This window comes from Protopterus annectens, chromosome 13.part0 (genome assembly GCF_019279795.1).
Source record: "Protopterus annectens isolate FY-2018-M chromosome 13.part0, PAN1.0, whole genome shotgun sequence".
NCBI classification, from domain to species: Eukaryota; Metazoa; Chordata; order Ceratodontiformes; family Protopteridae; genus Protopterus; species Protopterus annectens.
Window position 1 is genome coordinate 789,654,110 of NC_056747.1, and position 21,077 is coordinate 789,675,186.

The following is a 21,077-nucleotide window of genomic DNA, read 5'->3' on the forward strand; positions in this document are numbered from 1 at the left end:
GTACTTAGCCACAGCCAAGTCGAGACCACGTCGTTACTCTAGGAGCAGCAAACGAGATCTGGGGGTTTGGGCATGATGCATCCTGGGATACAGGGTTAACCCAGCCAATGAGAGACTTCGTGCTAGTTATAGTGGCCGAGTCGGAGACGATTCTCGGCTCCGAAACAGTCAGTAATGAATGTAGGCGAGATAGAATCACATTACATCAATAAATAATCTCACTATTTCCTGGCTGTCTAAAGAATAACTGTTCCCACGCCAACTTAATTAATACAGAAAGGCAAGACAGCATGCTGGGATACTTACTTCCACATGGCAAGGTAATGAGCTTCCAAATGATCTGAACTACACTGACTGATAACTGACACAGACCTTTTATATTAGGCTCCAAAGAAAACAAAACAAAACAACTACTGTGAGATTTCCATCCTCTTGGTGCCGGTTACAGAATGACATCACATTAGACCACCTGACTCTGCTACAATACACACACAGAGCTCTGCTGAGATTTGTTGCAGTATCAGAAAACAATAGAACAATTTTCAAAAACTTCTACTCTTACCTTCCAGAATTCTCTGTTTAAACATATACATTTAATCAGTTATAACAACACTGTTGATACATTTTAACACAAGCATCTGTACAAGTCAGTGTGATAGTCAAATGACACAAAATTATTTACAAAACTCCAGCTAGCTATGCTGGCATATGTTACACATGCACTACCCTATTTTCCCTGGCACCGACTGCAACACCTCACATTGTCACATCTCTCCCCACTTTTGAAGACTCAAGCTAGTTTTTCAAGTGACCCTGGAAAAACATTGCTTGAGAGAAATGGGCCTGCTTGGAACACATTAACCAATACCCTGTCTTGAGAGCCCATCTACATTGGCATTGCTGACCCCACTACAGTGCTGTACTGTCATGTCATATGCCTGTAACCCTAGGTGCCAGCTTAATAACTTGGTATTTTGCTGGTTGACTATGTAGCCATGTTAAGGGATTGTGGTCTATAACCACAGTAAATTTCCTTCCATACAGATAAGGCTGAAGTTTCTGCAGTGCCCATGCTATGGCTAGACATTCTTTTTCTACAGCTGCATAACATTCCTCCCTGGGTTGGAGTCTACTGCTAAGATATACAACTGGGTGCTCTTCTCCTTCTGAGGAAACTTGGCTGAGTACAGTCCCCATCACCCCATGGTTTGAAGCATCCACTTGCACAACAAATTCTTTGCTGAAACCTGGACTGGCTAACACAGAGGGGTCCTCCCAAAGCCCCTTTAAGCTACCTTATCTGGCCTGCTTTTCCTGGTCAGGTCTGTAAGGGGAGCAGCTACTGTACTACAATTAGGACCAAATTTTCTATAGTACCTTGCTCTTGCCCTCACCTACTCTTTGGTAACAGGGGCAGACCACGTCTGAATGGCTTCAACTTTGGCAGGTTGTGGCCTAATCTTACCACTCCCTACTCTATGTCTATGTCCCAGGTAACTTAACTCTGCCATACCCATCTGACATTTACTGAGATTAATGGTCAATTCTGCTCTTTAAAGTCTGCCCAGGACCTTCCTGACATGCTGAGGCTTCATGTTAACATAGGACAATCTATGCCCCTGCCTCCAGTCTAGTAGGTTTACCATGTAATTAACACTACTGACCTTCCTTACCACTTAGAAGGGTTCCTCCCCAAGCTGACTGCAGTTTACTGTGTCTGACAGTAATGAACACTATAACTTGATGCCCCACACCTTTTTCTGCTGTTGGGCTCCTGCCAGGCACTCCCCAAGCCTTGTCCTGAAGTTTAGGACATATGCCACAACAGACTCCTTGGGGGATATGCACTCACAAATTATATCTAAAGGCCCCCTCACCCTAAGGCCATATAGCAACTCAAAGGGTGAAAAACCTGTGGATTCCTGGGATACCTATATGTATGCAAACAGCAGATAGGGCAAATATCTGTCCCATTCTCTCCTACACTGGTCTGCAAATGCCTGTAGTATGTAGTATACAGTTTAACCTCTCCACAAGATCATTACCCTGAGGGTAGTAGGGCGCGGTCTTTAGGTGCTTCACCCCAAAATGCTTCCACAGTCAAGCCAAAAAGTCTGACATGAAATTGGCACCTCTGTCAGTATTTCTCTTGGGAAACGTAACCCACTGCAAATCTCTAACAAAGCATTTGCAACCTTACCTGCCTCAATGGAGGACAGATCCACCACCTCAGGGTTATCTAGTAGCATAATCTACTACCACCAGGATATATTTCTATGTACTCAGGGGCCCCACAATATCCACAGCTACCCTCTGAAACAGCTTCTTAATCAGAGCTACAGGGAATCAATGGAGCTTTGACCTCGTCCTCTGCCTTGCCTACCTTTTGGCACTGCTCACAGGTCCCACAGTACCCTGTTACATCCTTTGCATTTCAAAGCCAATAAAAGGTCTGCATAATACGTCTCTTGGTATGCTTTATGCCAATATGACTTGCAAAAGGAATGTCATGGGCTATGGCTAGAAGTGCCAGATGGTAGGCTCTGGGCATTACCAACTGCTGCATTACCTCACCCTCTAGCTCTGCCTCAGGGGTCCACCCTCTATACAGTAACCCTTTGTTTCAATATACAGACTCCACCTTTCCTTGAGCATCAGGTGTCTCCTTAACTGTCTCCCGTCAAGCCTTGTAAGGTAGGGTCCAAAAGCTGAGTCCATCTCAACTCTACCTTTGTGACCTCTCCCAGCTCCCATTCCACAGGAAGCCTAGTATCTTCTGACAGCAAAGCCTCACTGTCAGCCTGAGTACTACCACTCACCTCTGCCCTTGCAGTCACCCCGCCCACAGGAATATCACTACCTACCAACAGCTGGGGCTCACTTTCAGACTCACTGTTACATGGTGGCTCCCTCCCTGAAACAGCTAAATTACCAGTCCCAGCTTCAGGTGTGGGGGTCTGTCTGGGTCTCCTCCAGGCTACCAGAACTGCATGCCTTCTCTAAGCCCCATTGTGTGTAACTGCATGCACACAAGGTGCTGCATTATCAAAATCTTTCCCTATCACGACATCTGTAGGAATATCCTCAAACACAGCTACATGCTTGCTTCCTTTTCCACCCTCCAAGTCAAGGTGAACCCTGGCTAAAGGTATTTGAAATGGGATCCCTCCTAAAAGAGAGGGATGTATTAGCCACAACTTGTCAACTGTGTTACCCTATGTCATTATTCCTCATAGAAGGGTCTAAGATCGGATATTGGATCCAAGCCTGCAACTTAGCACAGACAGATCCAAGGCTCAAGCTCCTCCCTCTCCCATAATACCCTGCTGCCCTCCAACCTTCAAATCGAGTTTGCTAATAAAGCTAGGCCAATTACCAAATACAAAAAGGTGAATTAAGCCCAAAACAACACTCCAACTTCCTCAAAATCCAACAAGGAAGGGAGATGGCGGGAGGGAAATGTGAAGAATAATGACATAGGATAACACAGATGCCAAGTAACTACAGAACTCTATCTGATGTTATCCATGTCATTATTCCTCATAGAAGGGTCAGAGTCCCCAGCTACCATACATTCTGGGAAGCCTGAAGGAAAGACATGCTGGAGCACTGTGCAACCAAAAAAAGTCCTGCTCCTGGAAACCAGATCTAGCTTGTAATGAGATATAAAGTTGTGAGGTGTAGACCAAGTGGCAGCAGCACAAAAGTCATCAAGAGAGAGTTTGGCCATGTGCGCTGAGGACGTAGCCACGGACTTAGGAGGAGGAGCCCCAATTCTTCCCAGAACCTCAAGATGCCTGCTGTTGCATACTGTAGAAATGCAGCTAGAAATCCATAGTCACCTGAGAAACTGGCAGGCCATGTCTGTTAGGTGAAAAAGCCATAAAGAGCTGATCTGATTTCCGAAACTGTTTGGTCCTGTGTAGATAAAACCATAAACTGTCTGTGAACATCCAAGGTATGTAGAATGTACTCACCTTTATTGGAATAGTTGAACACCAGCAACTGGAATAGTTGAACACCGGCAACTGAATATATTGGTTTAGATTGGATTCAGAGGCAACCTTGGGCAAAAAATAAAGATCTCTCCTTGTGAAAGATCATATATGAAGGAGCAATGGAAAGAACTTGCAATTCGGAAACCCTTCTAGCTGAAGTTATGTCAACCAGGAAGGCAGTCTTCCATGACAGGAATTTGAAAATGCATGAACTGGCCAGTTCAAAGGGACACTTCAAGATTGCAGCACTAAAGTTAAGTCCCAAAAAGGGCAGGGGTCCTTAATAGGCAGTCTTAGAAGGAAAAACCCTATCATGAATGGTCTGCAAAGTCTAGAAGAGAAAGTAGGCTCACTGTTTTCATGGAAATTAGAAATTGCCGCCAACTGGAGCTTAATAATAAAGAAACTTGTCCCTGCCTGGAAAAGTGAGGACAAGAACAAAAGGATATCTGAAACAGAGGCAGAAAAAGGATCCAGATGCCTGTTCTTAGCCTAGATAGGAAAGCTTTTTCCATTTACTATTATAAACCTTTCTGGTGGAAGGTTTCTGGGAGGCTAGGATAATATGCTTGATGGAAGACACCAGCCTGGATGGTTTTCAAAATAACAGGAATTGGAGAAACCATGCAGTTAGACAAAGGATTCAAAGATTTGGAAGAAGAAGCCTCGAAGGATGGGAGATCAGATCCAGATGATGATCCAGTACCCAGGAAGGATATGACAGATGAGACCTGAAGGGAACCACGGCTGACGAGGCCAGAAAGGGGCAATGAAGATCAGGGATGTCCTCGGGTATTGCGCTTTCTGCAAAACCTTGGGAATTAGAGGGACAGGAGGATAAAGTGTAAAGGAGACCCGGAGACCAATCCCATACTAGAGCATCCTTCAGTGACTCCCCAGGAAGTGGGGATCAGGGGGAAGTACATGCAGCACTTGTGGTTGGTTAGGGATGCAAAGAGGTTGCAGCACGGCTGACCCCAGTGGTCAAAACTATGTTCTGCCAGCACAGGATTGAGGGACCACTTGTGAGGACTCAAGATAGATCTGATGAGTTTATTGGCCAACACGCTGAAGTCCCCGGGTATATGCGTTGCAAGAAGAAAGCGTTTGGAGGACATCGCCCATTCCCACACTCTCATGGCCTCTCTGCACAACGGGTAAGACCATGCTCCCTTCTGCATGTTGACATACCACACCACTGCCATGTTATCCGTCTGAGTTGCAATCATCCCTAGAAGGAGGCAGTTCTAAAAGGCTTGCAACATTAATAGGACTGCTCTCATCTCTAGGACATATGTGTGCAATTTGGTCTCTACAGGGGACCATATGTCCTGGACAGTTCTCCTCTGGAAATGTCCCCAACAGGAAAGCATCCGTGGTAGCCTTGGGCAGAGGAAGAGAAAAGGGCCTACCCAAGATGAGATCCTGAGATTGAAGCCACACAGGTGTCAAGTTTTATGGACATGGTTTGAGACAGAACAGACCATTGGACCAACAGAGTCCACTGCCAAACTTGCATGGCATACCTTGCTAGAAGAACAAGTTGAATGGCCACAGCCATGGATCATAGGTTCCAAAAAATCAAGTGAACTGGAGGGTGTGAAAGATCTAAGATCTATGTGACCTGCTCCTGGATCAACTGAAGTCTGTGTAGAGGCAATGCTGCAATCTCTGAAACGGAGTCTAGCTGGAGTCCTATGAACTCTAACTTTTGTGTGGGGGACTAGATTTGATTTCAAAAGATTGACAGTAATCCCCAACTGACTGAACAGGAGGAGGACAAAATGGATGGCTTGTGACAGTCAATGCTTCAAGGGTGCTTTGAGGAGCCAATTGTCAAGGTATGGAAATCCCTGAAGCTGCAGGTGAGCCACTACCACTGCCATACATTTGGTGAACACCCAGAGGGCTGTGTTGAGTCTGAAGGGTAGAACTCTGAACTGATAATGATTGGCCTCTAATCAAAAGCAAAGATACCTCCTAGAGAGCCTGTCTACCTTGATGTGCTAGTAAGCATCCTGGAGATCCATGGAGCATACCAAGTCATCCTTGCGTAAGACAGGCAAAATGGACTGAACAGTGACGATCCAGAACTTGGACTTCTTGCCCGATAGATTCAGCTTGCTAAGGTCCAAAATAGGATGCCCCCCCCATCTTTTTTGGCACTAAAAAGAAGTGAGAGTTAAGTTCCGGATCCTCTTTGCCCTGCTGGGACCTCTTGGATGGCTTTTTTTTTTTGAAGAAGCTGTTGAACTTCCTTGAAGGTCAATTCCCTCTGACACGGTGGAACATTGGAGAGATATCTTTGTATAGGAGGGGGTTCCAAAAAAGAAATGAAATAACCCCTGGAAACGATGGTTAAAACCCACTGATCAGAGTTAATGTCTGCCTCATGAGTGCTGAAAGGCCTTCCCAGAGAAAAGTTCCCCTGGAGTTCTGATTCGGCAGGTCCCCCCCACCTCAAGGGTGGCATCTGCAACTGAAACCTCTCCCCTGACTCTTGGAAGAGGAATCATCAGGAGCATGCTGCAAGGAAGAGTGCCTTCTGGAACCACATCTTACTAGTTCCTCATTGGGTCTTGCAGAATGACTTCTGAGGAGTAGAAAGCTTGATCCTGACTGTGGACAGAATCTTCCCTTCCCACTCACTACAAGTCAAAGTGTCCATCACGGAGGATTCAAAGAGGGTGGACCCATCAAAGGGAACATTGGTAAAAGGTGCTTTTTGAAGGGTTCCGCAAACCCACATAGTCGCAGCCAGGCATGCCGCCTTACACCTATGGCAGTACCTGATGCTCAAGAGAGGCAACTTCCACCACAGTGGAAATTAATCTCATCGCAAAATTAGCAAGGGACGTCAGAGTAGAAAGCTTGAGAGACACCTTCTTGAGGTCCTCCACCAGCAATAACTTTGTAAGGGGAAGTGGTGAGTTCTTTGACCAAGTCCCTTTGGAGGCAGGTAAAATGCGCAAGTAATTAACTGCCCTCAGTCCAAAGGTAGCGGAGGCGTGCACACTTCCCATGACAGACTCTCGCCCAGGACTCCCTGTTCGGGGATGGATCGTGGAGCTCTGCTCTGCTAGTTCCTTCTTGGTGGCAGCAGCAGCAACCATGATGACATCGACTGGAACTCCTTTTCCCCAAAAGGGGTGGGTCCATGGGGGGGTGGCTAAGAAATTTATCGGCTTGCTTAGGCACTGGCTCGACAGTGTCGGGCTCCTTCCACGCCCTGATGGTGATAAGATCTACCAACTCATCGGGGGGGGGGGGTGACACCCAGGAGGTAGATGGGCCCGACCCAAACGCCTTCAGAAACACGGACTCCTCCAAAGACAGGGGTTGGTGAGACCCATCCACCCTTCTGCTTCAAGAGCACAAGGATGTCCATGAAGGAAACATCACTGGGCGGAGATCTGGGGGACCACTCTCTTCCATCAAGGTCTGTATCCTCTGTGAGGGACTCTGAGAGCGAGTCCAAGTGCCTCCTCTTGCACTTTCCCTTATGAGGTGCCTCCTCTGTGGGGGGGGGGCTCCAGGGAGGACTTGGAAGACACAGGGACCCTGTGAGAGGAAGAAAACCCCCTGAAGGCTAGAACAGGAGGGCTGACCCTGGACAGGATGGGAGATCTTATCACCCAAGGCAAAGGGGGGCATGGATGGACCTGGAGGGGTGGGAGATGAAGCTCCAGTCTTGGAGAAGGTCCTCTCTACCACTCAAAAGGGCAACAGGCTAGAAACAGTCCCACCTCCTCCCCCAGAGGGAGAAGTCCTCCAGGGTGGAGGGGTGGGCTTTGATACAGCACCACAGCCCACGGATGATACCGGTCTGAAGCCCACGATAGAAGAGATCGGTCCGAAAAACCTAGACCCAACCCCGTCCCTGTGGAGTCAGTGCTGACCACTCCGGCATGGGGCCCACTCTGATCCAAGGCCAGGTGAACAGAACAGACCAAGGACCCTGACAGGGCTAAGAAAAAGAGAATCCTAGACCCCACTGGGATCTGACCCCAGGTAATTTAATTCTGAGATTCCAAAGCCCCTTGGGTTGGAAGAGGACAATGGAGAATAGGAATTGGAGAGGGTCCAAAGCCGGAAGGGCTGGGGACATCAGAAGCCCCAGCTCTATCTGGGCTTTAAGAAAGCTCCTCAACATCCTGCCATATGAGAAGGTAATAAACACCTGGACAATCTGGAGGAAGTGGAGGAGTGGGCAGACTTGGCCTCCTGAGACCCCAAGGTTCAGCACCAGTGATCCGGAGATTGGCTCCGGGGCCTAAGAGTCGACTTACTAGGTGAAGCAATGTCTACTATGACTATGAGTGGATCCGACAGCCCAGCAAAGGAAGTGATTGGATCCGACAAACCGGGCAGATCCAAATCAGACTTAGCCTTGACTGTATCCAAGGCTCTCTGATCTGAAGCGGCAGAAGAATCAAAAGACCTTGGATCTGAAGATCTCTGATCTGAGACAGCCCAGGGGATCTAGAATCAAACAGCCTGGGCTTTTTAGAAGCCACCAAAAGCATAGAAGGGGTCTTCCTCTTGGAATCGGAAGAGAAAGCCTTACAGGGGGGAAACAAAAGGACCTCCCTTTCACCATACCTTTCAGAATAATCTTGTTTCAGTGCTCAGGCAAGGCCCTGGGGCTGAATGCGGAACAAATGTCGCACTCAGCTTCCAGGTGAGGAGCTCCTAAACAATACAGGCACTAGTTGTGCGAGTCAGAATTAGGCATCTTCCAACTGCACGATGAGCACTTTTCAAAACCAAAGGGCTTTCAGACATAACTAAGGAACTACAAAACCCTAACACTAACAGGGGGAACTAGCTACAAAAAGGGCACCAAACATGAGCGAACATACTTCTTATTCTTCTTCTTTTGGCTGCTCCTGTTAGGGGTCGCCACAGCAGATCACCTGTTTCCATTTCCTCCTGTCCTCTGCATCTTGCTCTGTCACACCAACCACCTGCATATCCACTCTCACCACATCCATAAACCTTATCTTAGGCCTTCCTCTTTTCCTGTTACCTGGCAGCTTCATCCTTAGCATCTTTTTACCAATATACTCTGCATCCCTCCTCAGCACATGTCCAAACCAACGTAATCTTGCCTCTCTGGCTTTGTCTCCAAACCTTCCAACCTGGGCTGACCTTCTAATATACTTATTCCTAATCCTGTCCATCCTCGTCACACCCAGTGCAAATCTTAACATCTTCAACTCTGCCACGTCGAGGTCTGACTCCTGCCTTTTTGTCAATGCCACTATCTCCAACCCGTATAACATAGCTGGTCTCACTACCCTCTTGTAGACCTTCCCTTTCACTCTTGCTGGTATTCGTCTGTCACAAATTACTCCTGACACTCTTCTCCACCCACTCCATCCTGCCTGTACTCTCTTCTTCACCTCTCTTCCATACTCACCATTACTCTGAACCGTTGATCCCAAGTACTTAAACTCATTCACCACCTCCACCTCTACTCACTGCATCCTCACCATTCCTCTATCCTTCCTCTCATTCACACACATATATTCTGTCTTAGTCCTGCTGACCTTCATTCCTCTTCTCTCTAGAGCATATCTCCACCTCTCCAGGGTCTCCTCCCTACTCTCACTACAGATCACGATGTCATCTGCAAACATCATAGTCCACGGGGACTCCTGTCTGATCTCATCTGTCAATCTGTCCATCACCATTGTGATGAGCGAACGTACTAAGTGGGGAAAATTACACACACACAAATCTAAGGGAGGGAAGGTAAACTACTAAAGAATAGTTGTGTAAAATTTTACCATAACCACAGATGTCCTCCTCTTCTATATACTGCAATATTCATCACATAAGGGAGTCCACCTCTGGCTGACTCATACGTCCAGCCAGTATCCAAAAGGCTATATGCTACTGCATGGTATGTGCTACACCACACAACATCACGCATATGTCGGCCATAAAGAGACATCTAGTATAAAGCGGATGTCAGTATACACCTACCTCAGAACTGTATGCTGCCCAGCACCAGCCTGAGATCCTAGTTGAGAAACATATCAGCAGGAAAAAAATGGGTAAGCATCAGAGTAAAAGCAGTGGAGGGAGAGCAATACAGCACACAGAAGAGAAGAACATTTCTGATTATGGTAAGATTTTACACAACTATTCTATGTCCCTCTATTCATATTGTGCAGTATTTATCACACAAGGGAGAATGCCAATGCTCAAGCTTGGGACAAGTTGAGGATGAGCAGATGCTTTTTCTACAAACCCATATAGAATTGCTCTGGCAAACTTAGCTCTGGACTTGGAGATGGTGTCAAGGTTGTAATGTTTAGTGAAGGTATCAACAGAGGACCATGTGGCTGCCTCCAGGATAGAGCCAGTGTCCAAAACCTTTAAAAAGTGCCCCCGCAGAAGAGACAGTTCTTGTAGTGTGAGCCTTCAGTGGAGAAGTAAGGTTCTTACCATTAGGCAGATATCAGAAAGAAATAGCTTTAGAAATCCAGTTGGAAATAGTTTGCTTGGCAACTGATTCACCCAGACTCCTCCAGTGGTACGACAAAAACAGGCATTCATTCTTGCATACAAGTTTGGTTTTTTCAAGATAGTATTGGAGTTGTCTGTGCTCATCCAAGGTATGCAAAATTCTCTCACTGGAACACTGAAGGGATGGGAAGGAAAATAAATAGGTAGATTAACAGACTGATTAAAGGACAACTCATTTACCACTTTGGCCATAAAGGAGGGGCCAGTACAAAGGGAAACCCTGTCTCTAGGTTCAAACGGTAACAGTATGAACTTCTCTAACACAAAACTGAGATCTCACAGAAGAGGTATTGGTTTCCTTGGTGGTCTAATATGAAGGATGCCTTTTAGGAACAGTTTAACCTCTAACCTGAAGGCTAATGGTAAAGACATAGGCAGACAAGCAGAGATGGCTGAAAAGTGAGCCTTCACCGAAGAGGACAACCCAGCACTTATCAATTCACACAGATAGGACAAGACCACCGGAACCATCAACTATCAGTGGCTCTAGGTCCTTTTTCCGACACCAGATGGAAAACCTTTTCCATTTGGAAATACAGAATTTCCTAGAAGCAGGTTTTCTGGCCTCCTGCAGAACTTGTAGCATGTCTTCTGGGAATAGGAGTCTATAAGGGATTAAAACCTTATCACCCACAAGGTCAGGTTCGGGGTTTACAGTTGTGGATGCTTTAGGGTCCCCTGAGTAGATTCATCCTGTGGGGTAACTCGATGATTGCGCCTGGCTAAGTGCAGGAGAAGGGGGAACCAGTGCTGCTTTGTCTAAAAGGGAGTCACCAACAAGATGTTTGTCTGATCCTGTTGAACCTACAATAGGACCTTCTGTAGGAGAGGGGGGGGGGGGTAATGCATGCAGAAACATCTCCTTCCAAGAGAAAGGTAGAACGTTCACTTTCCAGACCACAGGATCTGGGACCTTGGCACAAAATTTAGGAAGTTGTCTGTTCATGGCAGAGTCTCAGAATGCATACAACCTTCTTGCAGGATGTTGACATCCCTGGGGGGTTTTAATGATTGCTCCCAGTTTGCAGTCATCAGTAAACTTTTCAGCCACCGTCCCTTGGAATCTACTTCTCCAAAGTAAAGGCTAAAACTAAACAGTAGGGGTCCCAGAACAGATTCTTGTGAACACCACCGGTTACTGGTCTGCTGGAGGAGGTGGAGTCCCCTATTTTGACTGTATGAGTTCTATCAGTGAGCCAGCTTGAAACCCTTGATACCCAGCTGGGTGAGTTTATCAATGATGGCTGAGTGGGGGGTGGGGGGGGGGGGTCAAAGGCCTTGGCTCAGTCTAGGTAGGCCGTATGCAAAGATGTGCCCTCGTCTAGGGCTTTGGTGACTGTTTGAAAGAAGTCCACCAAGTTTAACAGGCATGATCTCCCCTTGACAAAGCCAAACTGGGTGGAGTCAAGTGTTCGGAGATTTCCTATACCTTTAAGGTCCATGGTGATTCTTTCCATGGCCTTGCAGATAAGGCTGGTCAGGCTAATGGGTGTATAGTTACGGGGTCGGTGAATGCACCCCCTTTGTGCAAAGGGATGACAGTAGCTGTGTTCTATTCTGCTTGGATGAAACCAGTGGTTAGGCTGTGGTTGAAAAGCGTGCCCAATGACATGCTAACTCCTATATTAAACCATGTAGAACACAGCCCGAAATGTTGTCTGGTCCCATAGAGACTGGGTTTTTTGCCTTGGGAGAGGGTGATTAAGACCTGCTCCTTGGAGATACTGGGGGGGACAAGTGTTAGGGATACTTTAGGGTATATGTGATGGGAATAGGGGGAGTGAAGTTTTCATTGAACCCATCAGCCAGCAGGTTTGCTATATCCACAGGTTCTGTATATGTAGTACCATTAACTAAGAGTTCAGTGCAAATCTGGGCCTTAACTTTGAGGTTACGGATGTAAATAAAGAACGCCTTGTGGTTACCGTTAGTTAGGGAAGCTAATTTTGATTCATAGTTAGCTTTGGAGGGTTTCACTAGGAGTCTTATTTGATTAAGTTGAGGAGGGAGTGTTTTTCAGGTTTGAGAATGTTCACTCCTACTGTCAGATAGCAATTTTGTTCTCCTATTGTATAGCAACTCATTCACTCCAATGGAGTTCAGGAAGTTTGCACTGTAAACATCCAATGGGTGGAGCCTAAGCCTTTTGACAGAATCAAATTATGTACTCACAGTTGAAACAAATGTTCATATTTCTGGAACCATCGGGGTTATGAAAGAAGTATAAATGGCAAGCTCTTCAGCACAAACTAATTTTATAGTGGTAGTATTCTTTAGGTTCTAGGTCTTAAACCAAATTTTATGTCACAGTAAACAGTCAAAAATATTACAAATGTAATAGTTAAACAGCTTACAATATCTCAGCAACCTCTCAAGTTACACACACACTGTCAGCAGCATTTTATTCATCTAGCTGAGAGCTTTCATATGAGGCTAAGGAGTTCTATCTCTGTTACTTGGTTGTTGAGATATTTCTAATGTGAAAATTATATCTATATAAATTAATATCATAAAAGCAACAGTTAATATCTATTTACCTGCACAAGACAGAGATCAAGTATTAATGCAGCTAAGTTTGCCATTGTGTAAGTTTTAAGATGAAATCTTTTAAAACCTTGTACATAACATGGTTTTGGAACTATTGATGCAAATATGAACAAGCAATATTTGACACCTACAGGCGTCAGTAGGAGTTAACTGCAGATGCACCTGGAGGCATCACTCGGATGTAATAAGTTAATGGCAGTTCTCCACCAGGCAGGTTTGTTTTTCCTTAAAGATCTTACTTTGGTTCTATCAGGTACAGCAGACTCGATACAATTTTGCAGTTGCTCCTATAAATCACTGATGTATAACTAAGCACAGGTGTCTATTCCACAGTGGGGGGAGGGGCAATGAAGCTATTTATGCTGTCATGTAAGGGGTGGTAATTGACCTTGAAGAAGTTTTTTAGTCTAATTGTTACTGGGGGGGGGGGGGGTCTTGTGTTGTAGTTACTTCCAGTGAGACTGATTTGTGGTCAGATCTCACCAGGGATAGCCACACAGTGGGTGTGGTGCAGCAGTTCCCCATGTTGGTTAGCACCAAATAGTACAGTTGTGTACACTTACCATAAATGTAGATGTTCGAGTGTCTTCACTGTTGCAGTCATGACTGTAGGGTTCTCCCCTGCCGGCAGGCAGTCCTCGGTCGGCCAGAATCCCAAAGTCTGGGTCCGGCATCGGCTGCTCAGCCATGCTCCCTGACGTCAGAGCGCCAGGAGTACAAAGCTGACAGCCGATGCCATGTTCTCCAGTTTTTCTTGCCCCAGATGTCAGGTGTTCCAAAATGAGTAAGATCCCATACCCTTTGCAAATACACCTCAGAAGAAGGGTGAAAAAGGGAACCACACAAGAAAAAATAAGAGGGGACAGGAGGGAGGGAAACCCAGACTGCAACAGTGAAGACACTCGAACATCTACATTTATGGTAAGTGTACACACCTGTACTATGTTCATCGTGTTTCACTGTTGCAGTCATGACTATAGGGTTGAATCCCAAAGCAGAATAAAAGGGAGGTGGTCATAAAGTAGAGGGGGTGGCTAAAAGGCCCTGCAAGACTGCAGAAGCAAAGCCTGCCCTAGACTTAGAGTAAAGAGGTAGATTGTAGTGCTTAGAAAAAGTATGCACTGAACTCCAAGTTGCAGCTTCCAAAATGCCCTTGGTAGGAACTCCCCTGAGGAAGGCAGCTGAAGTGGCAGCAGCTCTGGTAGAGTGAGTCCTAATACTCCCTGGGATTTGCTTTCCATGGTGTGAATAGCAAAATCTGATTCCATGAGCAATCCATTTAGAAATGGTCTGTTTTGAAATAGCTTTACCTTGGGAACTTGAAGCATAAGAAACAAACAATTGCTCTGATTTCCTGATGTCCTTGGTTCTGTCCAGGTAAAAACGTAGTTGTCTGTGTACATCCAAGGAATGCAAGATCCTTTCCCCCTTATTTTAAGGAGTGGGGAAAAAAGTTAGCAAGTGAATAGTTTGATTTAAAGCCACTTTGGAAACCACCTTAGGCATGAAAGTAGGATTAGTCCTTAAAGACACCCTGTCTTGATGAAAAATAATATAAGGTTCCACACCCATGAGAGCTTGCAACTCCGAAACTCTCCTGGCAGAGGTCAGAACTAACAGGATGGCTGTCTTCCAAGATAAAAAACGTGATGTCAGATGTGGCAGCAGGCTCAAAAGGAGGTAAGGTGAGTTTTTCCAAAACATAGTTGAGATCCCAAGCAGGAATGGGTGGAGATCTAGGGGGGCCTTAAGTTCTTAGCTCCTCTGAGAAACTGTCTCATGAGCTGGTGGGAAAAGATTGGAGGGTCTGTATTATAATGAGCAGAAATAGCAGAGGCATGTATCTTTATGGAAGAGAAAGAGAGACCCTTATCTAAGAGGTCTGTCAGGTAAAGTAAAATCAGAGGAATGTTAGGAATAAGAGGATCTGAATCCTGAGCCTGCATCCAGGAACAAAATCTTTTCCATTTTCCTGCATAAGATTTTCTAGTGCTAGGACGTCTGGCTTCTAAAATGACATCCATAACCTGCTTGGGTAGGAGAGAATGAATCATAGACCCTGGATTAACCAGGCCGCCAGGCTGAGAGTTTTGACATGGGAGTGCAGAACCTGACCCTGGTGTTGGGACAGAAGGTTCGGAGTCTGTGGTAAAACCCAAGAGGGCTCCAGACAAAGGTTTTTCAGTGTTGGGTACCAAAACTGTCGAGGCCAATTTGGGGCCAGCAAGAGTATCATCTTGGGCTTGTCCTGTTTGATCTTTAATAATACCCGTGGAAGAAGAGGTAGAGGCGGGAAGGCATACCCCGAGAGGTTTCTCCAACTGAATGATAGTGCATCCACTTTCCAAGCTAGTTCGTGGAATGTCCTGGTGCAAAAAATCTGTGGTTGATGACTGAGGTGGGATGCAAAGAGGTCTATGTGAGGACATCCCCAGACTGCTGTAATCATCTTGAATATTTCGGTGTCCAGCATCCATTCGTGTGGGTCCGACAGGTTTCTGCTCAGACTGTCTGCCAGGAAGTTTTGCTTCCCTGGTAGAAACTGAGCTTGAAGGTCCAGTTTGCAAGCTAGAGCTGTGTTCCATAGATTCATGGCTAGTCTGCAAAGGGGATAGGAATGAGATCCCCCTTGCTTGTTTATGTACCACATAACTGTGGTGTTGTCTGTCCGTATCAGTAGTTGTCCTGGTTGTAGAAGATTCCTGAAGGCCAATAGAGCTTTCTGAACGGCCAACATTTCCTTTAAATTGATATGCAGGTGCTTCTGATCCTTTGTCCAAAGGCCCTGCAGACAGTTGCCCAGAAAATGAGCTCCCCATGCATAATCTGAGGTGTCTGTGGTTAGTATCTGAGTGGCTGGAGGCAGACTGAAGGGTTTTCCTTTGTTTAGAGTACATGCCTCGGACCACCAAAGGAATTCCTTCTGAAGACAAGGCAGGACGGTGATCTGTATGTCTAAACTGTGGCAATGCTGAGACCATACACTTTTTAGGTACCACTGTATTTTCCTCATATGTAGTCTTGCATATGGTACGAGAAGGATGCAGGAGGCCATGTAACCCAAAGCCTGCAGGAATTTCCTTGCAGAAAGCCGAGTTAATGTTGCCAAGGTTTTGAAAGCTTAAGCCAGCTGTAATTGTTTTTCGTATGTCAGAAATGCCATCTGGGTTGTTGTGTTTAGAAAAGCACCCAGAAAAATTATCTGTTGTGAGGGTGTCAAATTTGACTTTTTTATGTTTACAGTGAATCCCAGGAACTTGAGAAGATTCTGAACAAATTCTAGATGCTGGAGTAACTGCCTGAATAAGACAGTCGTCCAGATAAGGGTAAATTTGAATTTCCTTGAGTCTGCAATAAGCTACTACTGGAGCCAGGCATTTGGTGAAGACCCTGGGCGCAGTAGACAATCCAAAGGGCAGCGCAGAGAATTGATAGTGCCTCGATCCTGCCTTGAACCTGAGGTATTTTCTCATTCCTGCCTGATGGGAATGTGTAAATATGCCTCCTTTAAATCCAAAGTTACCATCCATGCATTTTTGGTCAGCATTGGAAGTAGTTGCTGTAGAGTAAGCATCTTGAATTTAGGTATCTCGAGAAAAGTGCTCAAGACTGACAGATCCAGAATGGGTCTCCATGAATTTTGCTTTCTGGGGACTAGAAAGAGCCTTGAGTAAAAACCTTGTCCCATCTCTGAAAGTGGAACCAGTTCTATGGCTTTCATAGCCAAGAGAGCTTCCACTTGGTTTAAGGCCTCTAACCATTGATGTTTTGGAAGATCTGGCCATCCGCTTGGTCTTGGTAGGGTATGAAAATAGAATTTGTAACCTCTTGAAACCACATCCAGAACCCACTTGTCTTGGGTTATACAAGTCCAATTTAGGTGAAAAAGAGAAAGTTTTCCTCCGAGAGGAGCTTCCAGGCAAGAAGTTCCTGCAGCCCAACAGAGGGAGTCATTGAGTCTGTTTTCTATGACCTTGCGACCTGTCCTCTCCTCCCCTAGGGGTGGAAGCAGTCCACTGTCTTGGTCTATAAGAGGCTTGCGTTTGAGGCCTTCCTTGGGAGCATTTGTATCTAACCCTCTGAGGCCTGCCTGAACTGGGAAAGGACCAATTTTTTGTAGGTCAATTCCTACTAAATCTGGGTGGCTGTACTTATAAGAAATCTTTAACTGTTTGCATGGATTTTGCCTTGTCCTCCATCTTCTTTATCACCTCTTCAGCTTTAGATCCAAACAAAACATTATGCTGAACAGGAGCATCCAATAATTTAGCATTTACTTGATCTGGCAAGTTTTGTTCCTTTAACCATGCATGCCTTCTAATGGCTGTGCCAGAGGCAGCAGTCCTACAAGAAGCCTCCAAGGCATCAAATCCACAGTGTAAACCATGCTTCCCAACTTGTTCAGTGGCATGCATTAAGTCATGTAATTCCTTATCTGCACAGGCGGAAATGGAAGTTAGCTTTTGTTTTAAAACAGACAGAAGAAATTGCTGGTATTTCAGCATATGAAACTGACAGTTTAAAGCCCTAATAGATAAAGTAACAGAAGTGTACACTTTTTTGCCCCATCTTTCTAAAGATCTGGAATCCTTCTCAGTGGGAATGGGTTTTTTAGCAGAAGCGGCCTTAACCCCCTTAGGACCCTGAGAAATGGTTTCAGGATCAGCAGTAGGATTCTTGTATAAAAACTGGTGGGAATCAGGAACCCTATAATATCTGTCTGGCTTAACAGGAGCTGGAGGAAAAGAGTCAGGAGTTAAGTTAGCCTCGAAAAAGCATCATCCACAATATCCAAAATAGGAGGAATAGCCAGGGGTCTATGTTGGGGAAGAAGAAGAAAATCCCTTAGTCTTTTCTTAGATTCAGAGTACTCCTGTCCTTCCCAGTGAAAATGTTCCCTCATTTCATGCAAAGTTTCCCCAAAAGAAAAATCCTCAGGGGGAGAAGCTGAAGGAATGGATTCCTCAGCATCAGAATCCTCATAAGGAGGGAAATAATATTCCTGGTCAGAAGATGAAACTGAAGAAACAGAAGCCTGATCAGAGGAGTCATAATATACTTCCTGCCTTGGCCTTTTATCTGGAGGGGGATGTGAACCCCTAATCATAGTAAGTAAGTCCTCCGCCATCTTAAGTAACTGTTTCTGAGACTTGGGTGCCAGATCTGAAGAGGCCTGGGCTGCAGCCTTTGATTTGGATGGAGTCTTTGCCTTTGGCTTTGCCTTTATTAGAAGCTGAGTAGGTCTGAAAACCCCTTCGGAAGCCAGTACCTGCACAGCGGCTCCGGACCCATCCGAAGGAGCATTGTCCAAAGGTCCTGCAACAGAAATATTCAAAGGTCTAGTTGGTTCCTCGTGGGAGTCCGTTTCGGCCATCGGTTCCGAAATGGCTGACGACAGGGGCTGCAAAAGCGCCTCACTGACGACGGCCGAACCTGAAGCTGGCTCTGCTTGTACAACATCGTCTGATTTGAACCTCGGAGGCCTGTCTTTATCCTTGCGTCGTTTGTGAACTCCGGTAACCGGAACCGTATCAGACGACATTTTATAATTAAAATGCCTACCGAAGTAATGAAATGCAAAATCGTACCTTCGTTTAATCGTACGTTGATTGAATCTAGCACAAAACTGACAACTAGCTACGTCGTGGTCAGGGCCTAAGCAAGGAATACAGTAAGAATGAAAATCCTTATGAGGTATTTGCTTCCCACATGAAATACAATTAACTTTTTCTGACATCGGACTGGAGCAAGAAAAAAGTTTCCCCAATGGGGTACTTAGCTTTGAGTAGGAGAATAAAGTCTTCGGACTGAAGTACGTTTATAAAAAATTGTCAGGAGTCAGCCGACCGGCACTTGTGAACTGCTATCACCGCACGGCAAGAAAGACTGGAGAACATGGCGTCGGCTGTCAGCTTTGTACTCCTGGCGCTCTGACATCAGGAAGCATGGCTGAGCAGCCGACACCGGACCCAGACTTTGGGATTCTGGCCGACCGAGGACTGCCTGCCGGCAGGGGAGAACCGTACAGTCATGACTGCAACAGTGAAACACGATGAACATCTAGGATGTTTGAGCCCCTTGTGGGTGTGTCAAAAAGCTGGTCCAGGGCACTGCAGTTAATGAAATCCAGGAACCTTTGGACAAGTGACTTAGAACACGTATAATTTATCCAGTCAATGGATGGGTAATTAAAGTCACCCAAAACTAGGGTGTTTGGTTGTATCTTGATTGGCTCAAGTAGATCCAGGTAGGCTGAGTGGATGTCCTGATTGATGTAGGGGGTCCCATAGCTGTCAACCTGAAGAGGGGTCTTACCTACAAGTCAACTCCACCTGAAGTAATTCAAGGGAATTGTGCTGTTTAACAAATATAGAGGTATACTTACCTTTAATGAATATTGATACACCATGTCCCTCTTCATATAGCCCAGTGAGGTACATCTCATGTCATTCACACTAACATGGACTATGGTGGAAGCATAGCTGCGCCTGTTGAGAGACTTGAGTGCATTTGTGATGTGGCGGATCCTGGCACCTGACAGAAAGCTGACCGTGACTTTTTCCTTATCCAACCTGGTGACAGGGACATGTGTGTGTCTCAAAATTGAGTCGCCTATGACTAAGATGTTTGTTTTTGTGTTGTGCCTTAGCGGCTTGACTGGTGAGACAATGGTGTGAGAGTCCATACAACCAATTTTTAAAAGCTGTCCCTGTTTTGGGGTCTTTGTCCCACCAGTATTTTTGGCTTTGTCCCCAATTCTTGTGTTAATATTTATATACTTATTTATTTTACATTTATTAACCGAGTAGTGTCTGACGGGGCCAAGGAGCCCATTTTCAGCGGAGATCTGGGAAGAAAAGCTCCACATTCAATAGCATTGTAAAGATAACACAATCATAAAATCATATTATTACATACATATAATACATGTAAAGCTTGAACATATATATTCCAGAAATCCAGAGATAAAAATTAGGTTGTGAGCAGCACTGCAGATAAACAACGAGTGAAACTGATTGACAGAGAAGCATCTACTGAGTCATCAGCTGTAGCACCCTTAGAATGTATATTGTTTACTGCATAGTAACGATATTTTAACATGGGCTAGAGTCAGAGATAAGGTTGCTTAGAGAGGGGGAAGAGCAAAGTAATAAGGGGGGTGATTGATTAGCCAGAACAGCAGGAGCAAATCCACTTGGATTTGAGATGTTTTCTAGTTTTAGTTTTAAAGGAAAAGTAGTTGGGAGTGTTTGGAATGTGTTGGGGGAGAGCATTCCAGGCCTTTTCTATTTTATTACAGTAGAGACCGTCACCATGGTAGCTGTGCGACTGGGTTAATTTTAGCATCAGTCTGTTGGAGGATCTTAGGGGCCTTGTACAGACTTGAGGTTCAACTTGGTTGGAAAGTGAGGGGCATAAGTTAGGGTTTTGAATGAATTTGTATGCAAAGGTGAGATGGTTTAGTGTTAACAGGTTGGGAAGCTCAAGCCAATTCAGTTATTGGAAGAGCAGAGCAGTGATGAGATTTGTGGGGATAGCTGCTGGCAAATTTTGCGATTTTATTACAACAGAATGATAAGTTGTTTAGATCAGTTTTGCAGAGGTTTGTAAATATTTGTGGGCAGTAGAGTAAGGTAAATAGAAGTTGGGATATAGCAGTGGCTAGTCTGGCTTGGTTTGTAAGGAAAGGTTTTGCACAGCAGAGAGATCCAAGTTTGGCATGGACTTTTTTAATTGACTGGGAAATGTGAACATCAAATTTTAGCCTGTCATCTATAGTTACACTAGAGAGTTTGGTATGGTATGCGGGTTCAATTGTGGTTCCACTGGTGGAATGAATGGTGAGGGGTGGCGAGTGGTTACTGGATGGTTTGTTGGTGAAAAACATCAGTTTGGTCTTGCTGGGGTTTAGAATGAGCTGGAGGGTGGACAGGTAAGTTTCTATTTCCTGAAATGCTTTTTGGGTCTGATCTTGAAGTTCTTCGAGGGTTGGGG

At 45.5% G+C, this 21,077-nt stretch overlaps 1 protein-coding gene across 1 annotated transcript in view; it reads right to left on the reverse strand.

Moving 5' to 3' along the window:
- Positions 1-21,077, reverse strand: part of NCOR1 (nuclear receptor corepressor 1) — a 4,682,182-nt gene that overhangs the window by 460,451 nt on the left and 4,200,654 nt on the right. The window lies entirely within an intron of this gene.